At 37.9% G+C, this 17,337-nt stretch overlaps 1 protein-coding gene across 5 annotated transcripts in view; it reads left to right on the plus strand.

The window, feature by feature from the left end:
- Positions 1–17,337, plus strand: part of DRP2 (dystrophin related protein 2) — a 4,029,288-nt gene that overhangs the window by 3,061,427 nt on the left and 950,524 nt on the right. The gene's annotated exons all lie outside the window — the stretch shown is intronic.

Genomic DNA, 17,337 nt, shown 5'->3' on the forward strand with positions numbered 1-17,337 from the left:
TAACATAACTAAAGAAAGCCTTGTGGTTATCCTTAGTGTCCTGTGCAATTTTTCTCTCGAAGCTGGCCTTAGACAATTTTATGAGTGCCTGTAGTTTTTTGCTAATACTGATCAGTGATGCCTTCCATTTTTGGGATTTTGCTTTATCATTTAGTAGCTTCCTCCTTCTATTGTATAGTTTGTTTATGGCTGGGGTCCGAATGTCAAACAATGTGAACACAAGACCAAGAATCACCAAAGTCCACAGCCACAGTACCCAAATTTCCAAAGAATATGGTTAGAAGCAGTAGGTTGAGAACAGCACATTTATTGGTACGTAATCTGAATCACATCAAACAGTAACAAACAATAAACCAAGCGCTTTCGCTCGGTTATTACCGAGCTTCTTCAAGGTTAAAAAATCTGTTGTGTAGTCAGCCATGTTAAATACTAAATGCAACGTTACATGACATACCCCCCCCCACATGTGAGTCATCCCTAATCAGTTTCTTAAAAATACAGTGTGTATAAACTTTCGTTAAATGTTAAATATATGTTCCAATCCAAAATTCAAACTCAACTTTGAATCCAGTAATGCCAAAAATGAAAATATATGATATATTACAACACATATAAAAACACATAAAAAATAAATTAAATAGTAATGAAATTAATAAACATGACAATAATAAATATTAAACTAGACCATAAAATAAATAAATGTAACTTCTTCATTACCAATACAGTACATGATAACCAAACTAGAGCATTAAGCTAAACTGCAAGTACATCCAATAACAGTATGTTTAATGGGGAAATTTAAGCAGTCTACAAGAACCCCTATTATAATCGTGCCCTTCTTAATTTGAGCACACTGTTTATATTCAAGGCATCATTCATGCCCGGTGGTCTAATTGCGTCCAGTCTAAGCTGCCAAAACAGTTCCCGATACTCCAACCTAGCTTCCCAGTTCCCTCCCCGTGGGTCGGGTGTCACTTGTTCTAGAATTGTGAACTTAATTTGCATATTTTCACATAGTTGTGAATGCTTAAAAAAGGCATTGGTCACTTTACCCTTACTAATATCATATTGGTGTTCATAGACTCTTTTCCTAAAAATCCTCTCTGTCTTGCCTACATAAAAACTGTGACAATGTAGGCAGATTCCCAGGTATACCACTCCTTTGGTGGCACAGTTAAAGTATTGTTTAAACTTGTATCTAAAATTTCTGGAAGGGATAGAAATAATCTCTTTATTCAACATGAAGGCGCATTGGTTACATGAATCACATCTATGGGTACCCTTCTTAATTCTAGTGGACTCATTCTTAATAGCCTTGTTTTTCTCAAAAAATTATTTCAAATTCGTTCCTCTGGTACTGAAGGGATGAGATGTTTTATATCTTCATTCACTGAAATAATGGGCCAGTACTTTAAGATGACCTGTTCTATTACCTGAGAGTCTGAAGAATATGTATATGCAAAACTATTCTTAAATTTGGAGGTGTTGTTGTCTATCACCAACTCAGTACCGGCTGTCCCGGTACCTAGTAAAGGGTAATACCTAGATTCCATGTTATCAGTAACTTCCTGGGCCAGTCCATCAATCAAGTTGACTGGGTATCCTTTTTCTATAAATAAGCCACAGAGTGTGTTAGCTTCCTCCAAAAAATATTCAAAAGTGCTACACATTCTCGAGGCTCTAATCAATTGGCTTTTAACTATCCCTTTTTTCTGGTAAAAAGGGTGCCCGCTACAAAAATGAAGGTACGCGTTGGAAAAGGTAGTCTTCCTAAAAAGTTTGGAATGAAAACAGCTGTTTGTGTAGTCCTTAATTAATGTTACATCCAAATAGTGTAAAACATCTTAATCAATATTATAAGTAAATCTAAGAAAATCAGTACATCCATTGATGTGTTCCAAAAACCTGTTCAGGTCGTTAATAGAACCATTCCATAGTAGACAAATATCACCTAAATATCTGGTGTAATGTGTAATGAACTTTTTCCATGGTGTGTTGAACACAAATTCCTGCTCCCAATGGTAGAGTACACAATTGGCGTATAGCAAAGCACAACATGCTCCCATCGCCACACCTTTCTTTTGGCGAAAAAACTCTCCATTAAAGTAAATAAAATTGTTTGTCAAAACTGTGTCCATTAAGTCCACTACTAAATTGATGACATTGCTAGCCAACGTGCCATCCAACGTAAGGGTTTGCCTAAACCATTCAAGTCCTACTATGTGAGGGATACTTGGAAATAAGTCTATAATATCAATGGTTACCATGTATAGCTCTGGACTAAACATCTGTCGGTTAATAACTTTTAAGAAATGCCAAGAGTCTTTGCAAATATGTGCAATAGGTGTTAAGACTCTTTTGGCTATATGATCTATGAATTTTGCTAAGGGCTCCGTGATACTGCCTGCCCCAGAAACAATGGGCCTAAATCTTAGAGGGGCTAGGCCTTTGTGTGTTTTCAGAATACCAAATATTATTGGTACCCTTGGCTTCATAACATGAAAATAGTTATAAAGCTGCTCGTTAATAGTGCCTTGCAGGAGGTGGTCGTATAGATAATAACTAATTTTGGCATAAGCTAGATTAATTTCATTAAGGGACACCAGTTTGTATTGTTCAACATCCTGCAACATTCCCTGTAGGATGAAATCATAGTCTAACTGGTACATTAGCACCATGCCCCCTCCTTTGTCAGGTTTCATAACCCGGCATTTTTCCTGCTTTAAATTCTCAATCAACTGGAATTCTTTGTTACTGAGGTTCAATGGGCACTTGTTTTTCTTGTTTTTACCAGCTGTTCTAATTTCTCTCTCTACCATTTCCTCAAATATCTTAAGAGATGGATGTGTGGGGGGGGTTAAAGGTGCTAGTTCTAGTTAGATCTGAATGGGTACTGGGTTGACCCTTAAAAAATATTGAAAGGTTTAGCTGCCTAATGAACAATTTAAAATCTATCAATGTATTAGTGGTGTCAAAGGGACTAGATGGGACAAAGGTAAAACCTTTTGAAAATAAAGTAAAATGTTCATCTGTGAGCAAGCAATCAGTGAAGTTGTAAATTGTAAAATTATCTTTTCTAAAAATAATTTTCTTAGTAGGGGCCTCATCCATTGTTAATGATAAAACATTAGCCAGCAGTTCTATTTCTGTGTATGGTTCCACCCTTGTTTCTGATGTCCCATCCCCCTCACTCCCCTGTTGGGGGGGTGTTGAAATGTTTCATGCCCCTCTCAGCAATTCTTTCACTCCTCCTGGGTGGTTCATTGTCAGCCCTAACACCCTTATTGTTACATTCCATCATATTGTCCCCTTCCACAAATACAGTGTCGTAGTTGTTTCTCCAACCACCATTTCTATAAATAGGCTGGGGTCTATAAAATGGCTGGGGTCCACCAGACAGGATGTCTGCCTTTGGAGGATTGGGTCTTGGTTTTATTTGGGATCGCATGATCCATGCATTCCTGAAGGTGTTCATAGAATGAGTTTATAAAGGATTCTGCGGTCTGGGCCGTATTTTCCACAGGCTTGGGGGCTTTGAAGGATTCCACCTCGGTTTTGAGGAGTGTGAAATTTGCTTTAGAGAAGTTTTTCACTGTGGTTTTCTGGGCAGGGGGTGGGGTCGGGATGTGAATATCCAGTGAGATTAGTTTATTATTAGTTTATTATTAGTTATTAACATAACAGATAATTTATTATTGGTCATTCAGAAGAACGGCATGAAAGGAAATTATAGCCACTGCTTAGATTATGACAATATAATTTCAAGTCAAGTAAAGAATGTAAAATAACAGAAGGATAATAACTAAAATATATAGATCACATTGTAACATCAGAAGAACATAAGCTTCATACAGAAAGTCAGAGTGGATATAGAAATACCACAGCTGGAAACATACAGGCATTACTGATGTTCCTAGGAATGGTGATGAACTCACTTTATCTGAAATATCTATGTTTCTAAAAAGACAGTTAGTGAAAATGTAGCCTGGGAAAGGAGCAATATACAGGAGAATACTTACACCTCTAGTTACACCACTAATTACAAATGTTCCCTACTGAGAAATACTGTGCTCTGCGTCAGATATTTATATTGTAATTAAATGCCAGACAGACTACTGTAGGAATGGTATTGCACTGGCCAGTTGTCTATGTGGTCATGAGCATTTACAGGTACAGTAAAAAGCCTCAGACAGAAAATTAACTGCTATCAATAGTAGACGAATGTGAGAAGTCCCCTGGTTAATTTGAGATGAAAGTGCTTATTTGGTGTTGTAAAGTAAAGCTTTGGTGTTCCTGAAGGAGAACAAGTTCATGTGGTACTTTGCTCTGCAGTTCCTGCATTTTGAGGTAAAGAAACTGTGCAGAAAGTACACTGGTTTGCTTTGGTGTTCCTGAAGGAGAACAGGTTTGTGTGGCACCTTGCTCTGCAGTTCCTGCATTTTGAAGACATTGAACTTGGCAGATTTATTGTATAGAGTATAATACCCAGTCAATTATGAAGATATGCTTAATAAGCATTACATGTCATTTAGCTAATACCTCAGTCATTGGTGGCAGGAAAAACAGTAAAATAATTTCATAGATGTACTGACAAAGGCTTAAACATGTAGTTGTTGAAAGGTATTACAGTGAGAGGCACACATGAGCAAAAGTCTTCAATAAGTAAATAAATTCAGTCTTGTTCTTCTTTCACCAAAGAAATAAGCTGTGTCCATGGCTTAGTATTCAAATCTGATAAAAATAATACTTCTCATTTAATGAAAAGGCTGATGATTGAGAGAATACATGAATGATGATACATCTATATTTTGTTGAGGCAGATATAACCAAGTGTTTTTATTAGAATTTTCAGTATTGCAGTATACTTTACCACAGTTAATTGGTTTGTGCAAGCCAGTGGTGCACTTTTTTCTTCCCTTTCCACTACTGTAGTATGATTGTCGAATTGGTATATATGCATTAGTGTGATATGTGTGTGTGGGGGGGTTAAGCCCCTATGGGATTTTTTTAATTTGTTTTAAATTATCCATTTGGCATTTAAAAGATGGAATTGCTTAAATCGCTCTTTTGTAAATCAATTGAATGTAGGGAATCCCATTATTAATAATTACCTAAAGTAAAGTAGAATGTGCCAGATATACTTTGGCTTTTAGTGTTGAATCTTCTAGTACAAGCAGTACGGAGCTGCACCATCAGCATTTTTGTATTACAAAAATGTTCCTATGAAGAGACATTCACTGATATATTCCACTATCATCTTTATAGAGCAGACCATTTTGATCCATGGAGTTGAGTAGACACCAATTTGTTCTAGTTCAAAGAAGCCATGAATTCTCTATATGTAGACTATTATTATTGTATGTTATCTGAAATATTCAGACTGAGAGACAAAGGCAATGTAATTAGGTTTTGTACATGAAAATCTTTATTTTCAAAGCAGGGGATACCTGATTTTGTCCAATTTGACTATGGTCTACAAAAAAAGTAGGAATTCGGAACACCCGTGTATGACTAATCACCATGGAAATCCACATCTCAGCCACAACCCCCACAAAGGTAACCACCATGAAAAACTTCTTCAAACTTTACTTTGGGCTCCTAAAAACAGAGGTGGCTAACTTCACGGCACCCATGTCAATGAAAAATAGATGCATGACTGCCGAATCATACACCAATGCACTGTAGGAACATATACATAAATGAATGGAACTAGCCATACCCAACAGAACCAAGACGTTCTCCTCCAAAAAAGGAAGCCAATCTGGTGGTCCTCTGCCATTAATAAACTGTACAGTAGAAGGAAGAAACTGTTACAGAAAAAGGTGCAGTCCCAAGACTGGAAGAACTCCCTTATTAGCCTCAACAAAAAGTTGAGATCCCTCATCAAAACCTCTAAAGCTAGCTATGAAGGCAGAATTGCAGCAGACACTAAAAACAACTACAAAACTTTCTATAGTCATATCAAGAATCTCCATTGCAATGCCCAGGTTTGCTCTGAGTTACTGTACAATGGTACCTGCTATACTGAGCCAACAGATATTGCCAAAATACTGTCCGACAGATTCAGTGCCAACTTTACCCCCCCCCCCCAAGGACCAATCACAATACTAGAGGAATGCCAGGCACCCAGCATTACTGCAGCACAGGTTAAAGCTGCATTGTCCAGTGCCAAGAATACAGCTCCATGGGACCCGACAATATCCCTTGATGTGTTCTGCATGAACTTCAAGGTGAACTGGCTCCACATCTGTGTTCACTGTTCAGTCACAGCCTCACCTCAGGCTTTGTCCCTACCAAATGGAGCACTGCTACAGTCATCCCTCTCCATAAAGGGGGAGTGACTATGGACCCTGGGAATTATCGTGCCATTAGCCTGACAAGTCTGATATGTAAGGCAATGGAGTGCATCATCATGGACCTAAGTAACAAGGATATAGGGAATCTCCAAACTCTAGATCCCACTCAATTTGGTTTTGTGAAAGGTAGATCATGCCTGCTCAACCTGATTGATTTCTTTGTGTCAGACACCAGAGCTGTGGATAAGGACAAGGCAGTTCATACAGCCTACCTCGATCTGGCCAAGGCCTTTGATACCATTCCCCACTCAGGAATTATTGATAAACTTACCAAACTAGGCATCAACCCCTATATCACTACATGGGTTGCAAAATGGCTCACAGATAGAACCTACAGTGTGAAAGTAGCGGACTCCAAGTCAGACTGCCAACCAGTCGTGAGTGGAGTCCTACAGGGATCAGTCCTGGGTCATCTCCTGTTTGGCATCTGCTTCTCAGAAGTGCAGGCCAACACAGAGGGACTCTGGTTGACCAATTTCACAGACAGTTGCAAGCTGGGAGCCATTATTAACTCCACAACTGATGTAGACAGCCTACAGAAAGGCCTCACTGAGATCAGTGATTGGTGTCAAAACCATGGCCTTAAGCTAAATGCCAAAGAATGTGTCATCATTCCCTTTGGGGAAAAACTCATTCCCACTAATTACCAGATTGATGGAAGCCCACTGAACACTGAAGGCATTATAAGAGATCTGGGGACATAGGTTGACAGCAACCTCTCCTTCGACCACCACATTGCCACTGTGGTCAGAAAGTTCTTCTATGTGACACATCTCATTACTAAGGGTTTTGCATCCAGGAAGAAAGAGGTCTTCATGTCTCTACTCTTCCCTCATTAGGCCAATCATCGAGTATAATGCCCTATTTGGCATGTACCTAACTAGACACATGCAACAGCTGGAAAGGCCACAAAAATACCTCACAAAGAGGATCCTAGGCCTTAAACACATGTCCTACATGGACAGACTCAAAAAATTCCAGCTATTCTCTGTCTCATATCATCTACTAAGAGGCGATCTCTGCTTGACTTATAAAGCCATGTCTGACCCAGATCTGTTACAAATGCTACATCTAAAGAAATCCCAATCCCTCCATAACACACGCTCCAGAAATCTCAACCTCATTACCACAATCAGCAGAACATGCTGGAGGGACAGGTTCATAACCCAGAGACTGCCCATGCTCTGGAATAGACTTCCCATACATGTCAACCAGAGCACCTCATTGGCCCTCTTCAAGAGAGATCTTGATGAATGGATGATAAATAGAAAGTTCACCCTGGGGTTCAGTCCAGTAGCTTTACTTGATAGAGGCACTGGCAACTAACATTGGGCGGCATGATGCCAGGTCACTTCTATGGGCTAGTCTTGTAAAAGCTCCAGGGCCATTAGCCTAGTACACACCTATGAACCTATAATCATTATCTATTTCACCTACATTCCTGATTGTTGAGAATCAATGCAAAGTTAAAAGAAATGCTATTATAGTAGAAACTTTAGAAAGTGACCAGATTTACAAACTTGAGACAAAGTAAGAATGGAAACACCATTTGCAGCCTGAAATATTTGACAAAGAAGCTGAATTAAGGTCCTCTGTTGTTTGTGGGGAAGATGAAAAGTTCTACTGAAGGAACTGCAGGCTTCTGTATAAGACAAATATATAAAAATCCAAGGAAGATAAACAACTGATTATCTCAGAATCATTACTGTTGCAGGTAGACTCCTCAAAAAACAACTGATAGTTTCAGAATCATTACTGTTGCAGGTAAACTCCTCAAACTATAATTCAAAGACTACCTGTGTATATCAAGAGCAAATCTTAAAGAAAGTTCATCTGTCTATAGAGAATAGCCTTGTCAAATACTCTAAAAAATTTGGAATTCTGTTGAATAAACTAGACAGACATGGACAGTTTGAGAGTTAATCATGATCCTAAAGACTGAAAAGTTGCAGTTATTAACATGTCTTTTGAATATGAGCAGAAAAATGTTTGGTATACAGCTAGCATGCATACATGTCTACATTCATGCAGATATTTTTGTCAAGGGCAGTAATGTTGTTTTTGTCTGCTGATATGCCAAAATAGTAATCCCCATAGTAGTAGTTGAATATTTTCTTAAAATATCTAAACTAATTATTGCTTTAATAGAATTTGGTAGTCTGTTCTTAGCATCATCTAATCTCACAGATAATAAATGAACTACATCTCTCATTCCTCTATAATCTTCTGCACACATTTTCTGGAAGGTATATTCTACTATTTGATATTCCCAACATTCCCAGAGGTTAGTTGTCTCTAAATGGACTATATAGCTGAACCAGGTCTCCTCATAAAGAGCTAAAATATCTGATCATGTACAATGTGTCATATAATCCTCCATAATAACTTAAATTTTCATACTAATGGATGCCCTTTGTATATTTCTGCTGTATTCTTTTCAAGTTATCCAAGGTAGTTTTCTTATAAGGTTTATATATTATTAGTCTATCCTCTATTTTTCGTCTAACATGGCTTCAAACTATGATATAATTTCTGATTTCATATATATTTCAAATGTTTGTATTAGTCAATAGATTTATAATTATCTTTCACCAAATGGTCAACATGATTAGAATAAACTCACAGCTCAATCTATCAATTTACCCAGGTCCTTAAATGAATACACATTATCAGTCACTGTGTGCTATATTAATTATCCACTTTTCAGTCATTCTCCCAAATCTAATATGCCTACTTTTTAATTTATTAGCTCATTATTCTCCTGTACCCAACTGATCAATTTAAATAGGATGTTTTGCAGCCATCACTATCCATAACAGATGTAATCAATTTTCCCATTTTCAAGTCATCTGCATACAGACTGCTAAACACCTCAGATGAAAATACAAATCAGAAAGATTCAACCTAAAAAATATGGGTCCAGGACAGAGCCCTAAAGGACACCTTGAATGTAACCTATTCACAAGTCTAATAACTGTATTATGCTTGCAATGCCCTAGTTCAAGGCTGTCTTTATTGCCTTTGTAACATAATCTACAGTATGGTGTTATTAATAAAAATGTAAGAATCACAGGACTTATAACAATCTTCCTTGTCATAATGCCTTTATCTGATTTTTTTTTTTGCTTAAATGTCTGTTACAATAAAATCATTTATTCCCTGACACAGCTAGTTACCAAACTTTTGTTAGCACACATCAGTAAGGTAGTGCGGGGGGGGGGACTAAATCACCTTACTCATGTGTGCTAACCTTAACCCTACAAATAATGTTGCTAACCCCATTTCCCTAACAGTTCTACTACCAAGACAGCAATTGATTTTAGTTTTGCAGTTAGGGTATATGATATAGGGTATTTTTAGCTGGACAGAATTATTAGATATTTTGTGATTCAATATTATGAGTTTCAGTGTTTTGTTTTTTTTAGATATTTTGAGGTCTGATATTTTCAGTTTTAAATATTTTGTAATATTAGCATGAATACATACATGTAGTAGTTAATGAGGTGCCAATTGAGCTGGCAACAAAAACCTGCATGTCTTGTGGTGCTCATTATTTAAAGTGTCCATAAGTAAGAGTGTGCAAGAAAATGAAGTAAGAGTGTGCAAGAAAATGAATACTTAACTGAAACGTTTATAGTGGTTAGTATGAATGTGTGAGTGTTTATGGGTTAGGTAAGGGGACACATTTATTGTTTTACATGTTTGCTGTTGTATATATTCTGTAAACTTTTGTCTTGTGGTACTGTTAGGGAAAGAGTTTTAATGACATAATATGCAGGGTTAGGGTTAACACACACGGGTAAGGTTGTGAAGCAAACACATCTGTTATTTAGAAGTACAGAGTACTTATTTCTGGAAGACAAATCTCTGGCAGATTATGTTTTTGGCCAGAGTAGTGTTACTCTGTGACCATGATGCTCCACTGTTATTTGGTTTATTGTCGCACTGGTGGATGATTGTGGTTAAATAACAGCTAGGAAACTGAGTCATCTGACAGGTATATAAAACACTTCTGTGGCTCGTGTATAGTATTCACTGACAACTAAACATACAAAGCAGGATCAAGACATGTGGCAGTATCTTGTATAGTACTCACTGACAACTGAGCATACGAAGCAGGATCAAGACATGTGGCATTATCTGGTATAGTACTCACTGACAACTGAACATACGAAGCAGGATCAAGACATGTGGCAGTATATGGTATAGTACTCACTGACAACTGAACATACAAAGCAGGATCAAGACATGTGGCAGTATCTGGTATAGTACTCACTGACAACTAAACTTACAAAGCAGGATCAAGACATGTGTCAGTATATGGTATAGTACTCACTGACAACTAAACATACAAAGCAGGATCATGACATGTGGCAGTATCTGGTATAGTACTCACTGACAACTGAGTATACAAAGCAGGATCAAGACATGTGGCAGTATCTGGTATAGTACTCACTGACAACTGAGCATATGAAGCAGGATCAAGACATGTGGCAGTATCTGGTATAGTACTCACTGACAACTGAGCATATAAAGCAGGATCATGACATGTGGCAGTATCTGGTATAGTACTCACTGACAACTGAACATACGAAGCAGGATCATGACATGTGGCAGTATCTGGTATAGTACTCACTGACAACTGAGCATATAAAGCAGGATCAAGACATGTGGCAGTATCTGGTATAGTAGTCACTGAGAACTGAACATACAAAGCAAGATCAAGAAGTGTGGCATTATCTGGTATAGTAGTCACTGACAACTGAGCATACGAAGCAGGATCAAGACATGTGGCAGTAACTGGTACAGTACTCACTGAGAACTAAGCATACGAAGCAGGATCAAGACGTGGCAGTATCTGATATAGTACTCACTGACAACTGAGCATATAAAGCAGGATCAAGACATGTGGCAGTATCTGGTATAGTACTCACTGACAACTGAGCATATAAAGCAGGATCAAGACATGTGGCAGTATCTGATATAGTACTCACTGACAACTGAGCATATAAAGCAGGATCAAGACATGTGGCAGTATCTGGTATAGTACTCACTGAGAACTAAGCATACAAAGCAAGATCAAGACATGTGGCAGTATCTGGTATAGTACTCACTGACAACTGAGCATACAAAGCAGGATCAAGACATGTGGCAGTATCTGGTATAGTACTCACTGACAACTGAGCATATAAAGCAGGATCAAGACATGTGGCAGTATCTGGTATAGTACTCACTGACAACTGAGCATACAAAGCAGGATCAAGACATGTGGCAGTATCTGGTATAGTACTCACTGACAACTGAGCATATGAAGCAGGATCAAGACATGTGGCAGTATCTGGTATTGTACTCACTGACAACTGAACATACAAAGCAGGATCATGACATGTAGCAGTATCTGGTATAGTACTCACTGACAACTGAGTATACAAAGCAGGATCAAGACATGTGGCAGTATCTGGTATAGTACTCACTGACAACTGAGCATATGAAGCAGGATCAAGACATGTGGCAGTATCTGGTATTGTACTCACTGACAACTGAACATACGAAGCAGGATCATGACATGTGGCAGTATCTGGTATTGTACTCACTGACAATTGAACATACAAAGCAGGATCAAGACATGTGGTTGTATCTGGTATAGTACTCACTGACAACTGAGCATATGAAGCAGGATTAAGACATGTGGCAGTATCTGGTATAGTACTCACTGACAACTGAACATACAAAGCAGGATCAAGACATGTGGCAGTATCTGGTATGGTACTCACTGACAACTGAGCATATGAAGCAGGATCAAGACATGTGGCAGTATCTGGTATTGTACTCACTGACAACTGAGCATATGAAGCAGGATCAAGACATGTGGCAGTATCTGATACAGTACTCACTGACAACTGAACATACGAAGCAGGACCATGACATGCGTCAGTATCTGGTATAGTACTCACTGACAACTGAACATACGAAGCAGGATCAAGACATGTGGCAGTATCTGGTATAGTACTAACTGACAACTGAACATACGAAGCAGGACCATGACATGCATCAGTATCTGGTATAGTACTCACTGACAACTGAACATACGAAGCAGGATCATGACATGCGGCAGTATCTGGTATACTACTCACTGACAACTGAACAATCAAAGCAGGATCAAGACATGTGGTAGTATCTGGTATAGTACTCACTGACAACTGAGCATACGAAGCAGGATCAAGACATGTGGCAGTTATCTGGTATAGTACTCACTGACAACTGAACATACGAAGCAGGACCGTGACATACGTCAGTATCTGGTATAGTACTCACTGACAAATAAACATAGAAGCAGGATCATGACATGAGGCAGTATATGGTATAGTACTCACTGACGACTGAGCATATGAAGCAGGATCAAGACATGTGGCAGTATCTGGTATAGTACTCACTGACAACTAAGCATACGAAGCAGGATCAACACATGTGGCAGTATCTTCGGGTATTTGATCTGTTAATTATGGAAATGCTGTCATCATTTTCCTTACGGTAGAAATTAAAATCTTTTTTAAAGGTGTATTTTGAGTGAAGCACTAGTTAGATTATCATTTAATTGAGAAGGAGAGTTTTATGTTTTTTGATGATCATGTATGTCATTTTATGACAGAACCTGTCTGGGCTGTCCAACAACCTGAAATCATTTTGCTTTGCTTTAAGAATGTTTCAGCAGTGTCTTCAGCTTTGAGTTATTCTAAAAAAAAAAATAACTGAAAACTCCTCTGCTTTTTATTAAGCAAGTCTAGTTTCTGATTTTTCTACCATTTGCACCCTAATATTAAATTGAGAAAGAGGCTTTTGCATTTATTTCAAAGATGTGCCTATGCCTTCTATTTTATTGCAATCTCTGAATTGACATTTTTGATTCTGAGAGTTTAGTAACCACAAATAAAATACCCTAGGGAAGCCAAGAACAAATGGATGACCAGGTAGGCTGCCTTAATAAAGGTACGGTGGGACGTCGGTGAAGAAGCTGGGCTACCGGTAAAGCCTTAAGAAAGGCTGTGCATACCTGAGCGCTTGTGGTTGAAGGCTGAGTAAAGCCTTTAGAAAGGCTTCATATACAGGTCGTAGTTCCGGCTGGTCAGGTCGCCTGGTGAGAGGAACTGCTAGTGTGGCAGCTAGAAATCAAAGATGAAACACACAGAAAAAACAGGCAAAACAATGTAAATGTGGCTCGGCTAAGGAGCTCTGCTCACCGTGGTGGCAAAAAATCAACGTAGTCAAAGTTCAGATTCTAGAAGGTCGTACTTTATTGAAGTAAAAAGTACCAGAAGTACAATCACCACTGAAGCGTAGTTCCTTAATGGAAAGAGTGATCCAGAGGATTTCCTTTTATAAGAGTACCTGGGGGTGTGTCAGTGGGAGCCAATCAAGTGTGGGTGAAAAAACCTTTATTGTGATTGGGCACGACAACTTGACATCACACCTTACAATCTGATAGGTTAGATACCCTGAGCCAGCTCATACGTGGTTAGTATAATCACTCTAAACCTACAATAGTGAAGTTTGGAGATTAGCTAAAATTATCTAAAAATATGTAGTTAAGTAAAAATAGTCTTGCTGGAAAAAAATCAACACCTTGCTGATAAAATACATTGTTAGGCTACACTTTTCGAAATCTTCGTCAGGATGGTGGACGACCTAAAAGAGCATAATAAGCAAAGAGTTTAGTAACCAGCGATAAACCTTCAATGCACTCCATATGTCATCTGCTTTGCTTATCTTGTTATCATACATGTATGGAAATAAGCTTTATTGTTTTCCATTTCACATCAATAAAGAGGGTGAACTAAGCAAGCTGCTGTTTGCATGAGCTAATCAAAAATGTCAATAAATGGATAAAGACAGCTTCTCTGCTTGTACAGTTAAAGCCTTTACAAATGTGCTACCAGGGGCAATACAATACAATGTAACAATTTCAGTACAGTATTTCACCCAAGTAAAATGGAAATATTTTAAATCCTTGCCACTGACTACATTTGCTAATCATTCAATAGCATTCAATATGATTACCAAGGTGCATGCAAAATCTACTTTAATGTTGCAGTGAAATAACAGTTTACCTCTCCAGTCTTTCAGATGCATTCAAGCAGTCCCACTGGCTGAAAGACAAGTCTTTCATGGATTGTTATTAAACCTTCCTTTTAAGTTACCATCACTTAAAAATTATACCTGCTGGCAATCTCATACCTTAGAACAAGAAATCTGGACAAATCTATACATAAAAGTGGGACAAAGGTCCAAAAATAGGGACACTCTTTAAATATTCTCTTACAAACTTAGAAAGTTGATACAATAGCAGGTTTTGCAGTAGCATATATGTTCTGTAAGGTATAAAGTCTGAAACTCAAATGTGTGTCATTATTTTCTGTCTTTAATCTTTAAAGGAAAACAACAGGATATTAAAGCAGATTCCACAACTTGCTGACTCTTCCAGTCCCTGTTCTTTGATAAAGCTTAAAAAAATCACCCTTGCAGCTTTAAAAAATAACCCACTCAACTGTTTTCCCTGTTCTGCTTCCTAGCTTTCTATATTGTTTTTGTTTCACTTTGCAAACCAACTTGAAAAACCTGTAGCTGGCTCTGAAATTATGATGTCACGTCTGCCATCTGCTCTTGCTCTAGCTATGGAGATGTTTTCTCCCCCAAAGAAATGTAATCCCCGCCTGATTTGCATGCTGTATAGAAGAGCCAGTGTTCCTCCCACATTGTGATGTCAGACCTGCTTACCCAGCCCACTCAACCTAATAAAATCCATGTGGTGTGTGGAACTCCTTTTCATTGTACGTGTATCCTGTCGACTGCATTTGTTTGAGGGAATACTGAAAAGTTTGGATTGCCTGCATTTTTTGCTTCATTGGTAAGGTAAGTCTTCCTAGTGAATTAAAAATGTAATTCTACACACAGCCCCTGTCTGAATGCACTCCGAGCCCTATTTTGTGCTGCCTGATATAGTTTATGCTTCTGTTTGAGGGTGCCACATGGTTCACTAGTGTATGCTGCTGCCGACTATCTAGATTAGCCTTCTGTTGTATTTGCTTGCTGCTGATATGTAATTATATGTATTTTGTATATTATTATTGTATTATGGTTATACATTTTATTTGATACTGCTGGTTCTCGGTTAATTATCTAGTCATTGTGTTCCCGTGTGTGAATGCTGCCTTCTGTTTTAGTCAGGTCCCATGCTGCATGCTGAATTCGGCTTGGTGAGTATTATCTGCGTTTATCTTCGTTACTGATACTCAGAATAAGCCGACTCTTCTTTTTTTTTTTTTTTTAATGCAAGTGTTGGTTTATAGTGATAGCGCGTATATTTATCACTACTGCTGCTCGTTTGTTTTTTCTAATTTTTGCATGTTATTAATTATTATGAGTTGCCACTAATTTGCCAGAAAAAACACAATTTTATGAAAAACGGACCTAAAACATGAGGCAAAAATTTGGTCATTCTGCGAAAATATGTACAGTTGAGCGGTATGGCTTGCATCAGGACCATGATGTTACTGCAGATACAATGGAACCTAAGGACACATACTATCAACATTGATTTGATAACTGGGTTTGACATGTATTATACTCTGTGACTGGCTGCTACAGCATCAGTGGTCATCTGAAGGGCTATTCTTTTCTCCATTCTTCATGGAAGTTCTGGTAGGGGTCAGACTTTTTGAGTTCTGTCCAACAAGGGAATTCACTTTATATGGCATTTCACATACATCACTCATTCTGTTGTTTGTTTCATTTAATGGACTCAATATAAAACATGTTTTTTAGTCTGCTGATATAAAGACATGCTAACATTTATAATTAATTTCTGTGATGATGGAAAACTACAGTAAGAATATATGCTATAATCCCTGGAATTTCAGATAGAAATGTAGTTTTGTTATTTAGTAATAATTAGTGGTCTTCATTGGCCATCATCTTCATAATTTCCACATTTTTGTAACACTATTTAAAAAAATGCAGTCATGTGGTATAAAAAGAAAGCAATGTTATATTGTTACAGTTTATAGCTAGTTAAAAGGCATACAGTCCAGTAGGCCACTGAGGAGCCTAGCCAAATTTTCAAATTGCCCCAGAGCACTACCTGGTTACCTGACTTACTCAGTCACAGAGTAGGCAAATGGAGGTTGAGAGACTCAAACCAGGACTACAGCAAATAGCTCATTACCAGCTTATATCTTTAATATGCTGCACTAACTGCCATACAGAAAGTAGAAGCTGTATTTTGAGAGGTAGCTCACATTATATAATGTCAAGGAACTAGCAGCACAGGAATACCGACATGCTGCATTGCTACTTTGATAGCTTTCTCATGCGTTGTTTCAGGAAACATTCATTTTGCCATAGACATGCTTAATGTTCAGAATGTCAAATCTGGAAGATTGATGGCATTTGTCTTAGTGGATTTTCCTAATTTATTCTCACTTCCCTGAGTGATGTGTGTGTGTACACTATATATATTTTCAGTAGTTTGTGGTGTGTGTGTGTGTGTGTGTGTGTGTGTGTGTGTGTGTGTGTGTGTGTGTGTGTGTATATATATATATATATATATATATATATATATATATATATATATATATATTTGTGGTGTGGGCTTGCCACATTGCGAGTGAAAGGGGCTTATTCTCCATTAGAAAAAAAAATGCTAAATGTTTTTTTTTTCAAACTTTGGATTGTCCTTTTCTTGTCAGCCTCCCAAGGTTTTGGATGTTTAGGCTGAATAATAGCTTGTCCGTTAAATGGGATATGATTATTCATAGTCAGCCTATTCAGTTTTTTAAATGCCATGATGTCACAAAGGTTCTGTCTATCATCAGTATTCATAGTTAAATGTGCATATTTATTTGTCATGAAGAAAAGAAAAGAAATGTAGGCTAAGCTTTTTTTTTCTTTTTTATTATATTATATTGGTCGCAGGTAAGTGGATTAA

Source organism: Protopterus annectens, chromosome 15.part0 (assembly GCF_019279795.1).
Source record: "Protopterus annectens isolate FY-2018-M chromosome 15.part0, PAN1.0, whole genome shotgun sequence".
NCBI lineage: Eukaryota > Metazoa > Chordata > Ceratodontiformes > Protopteridae > Protopterus > Protopterus annectens.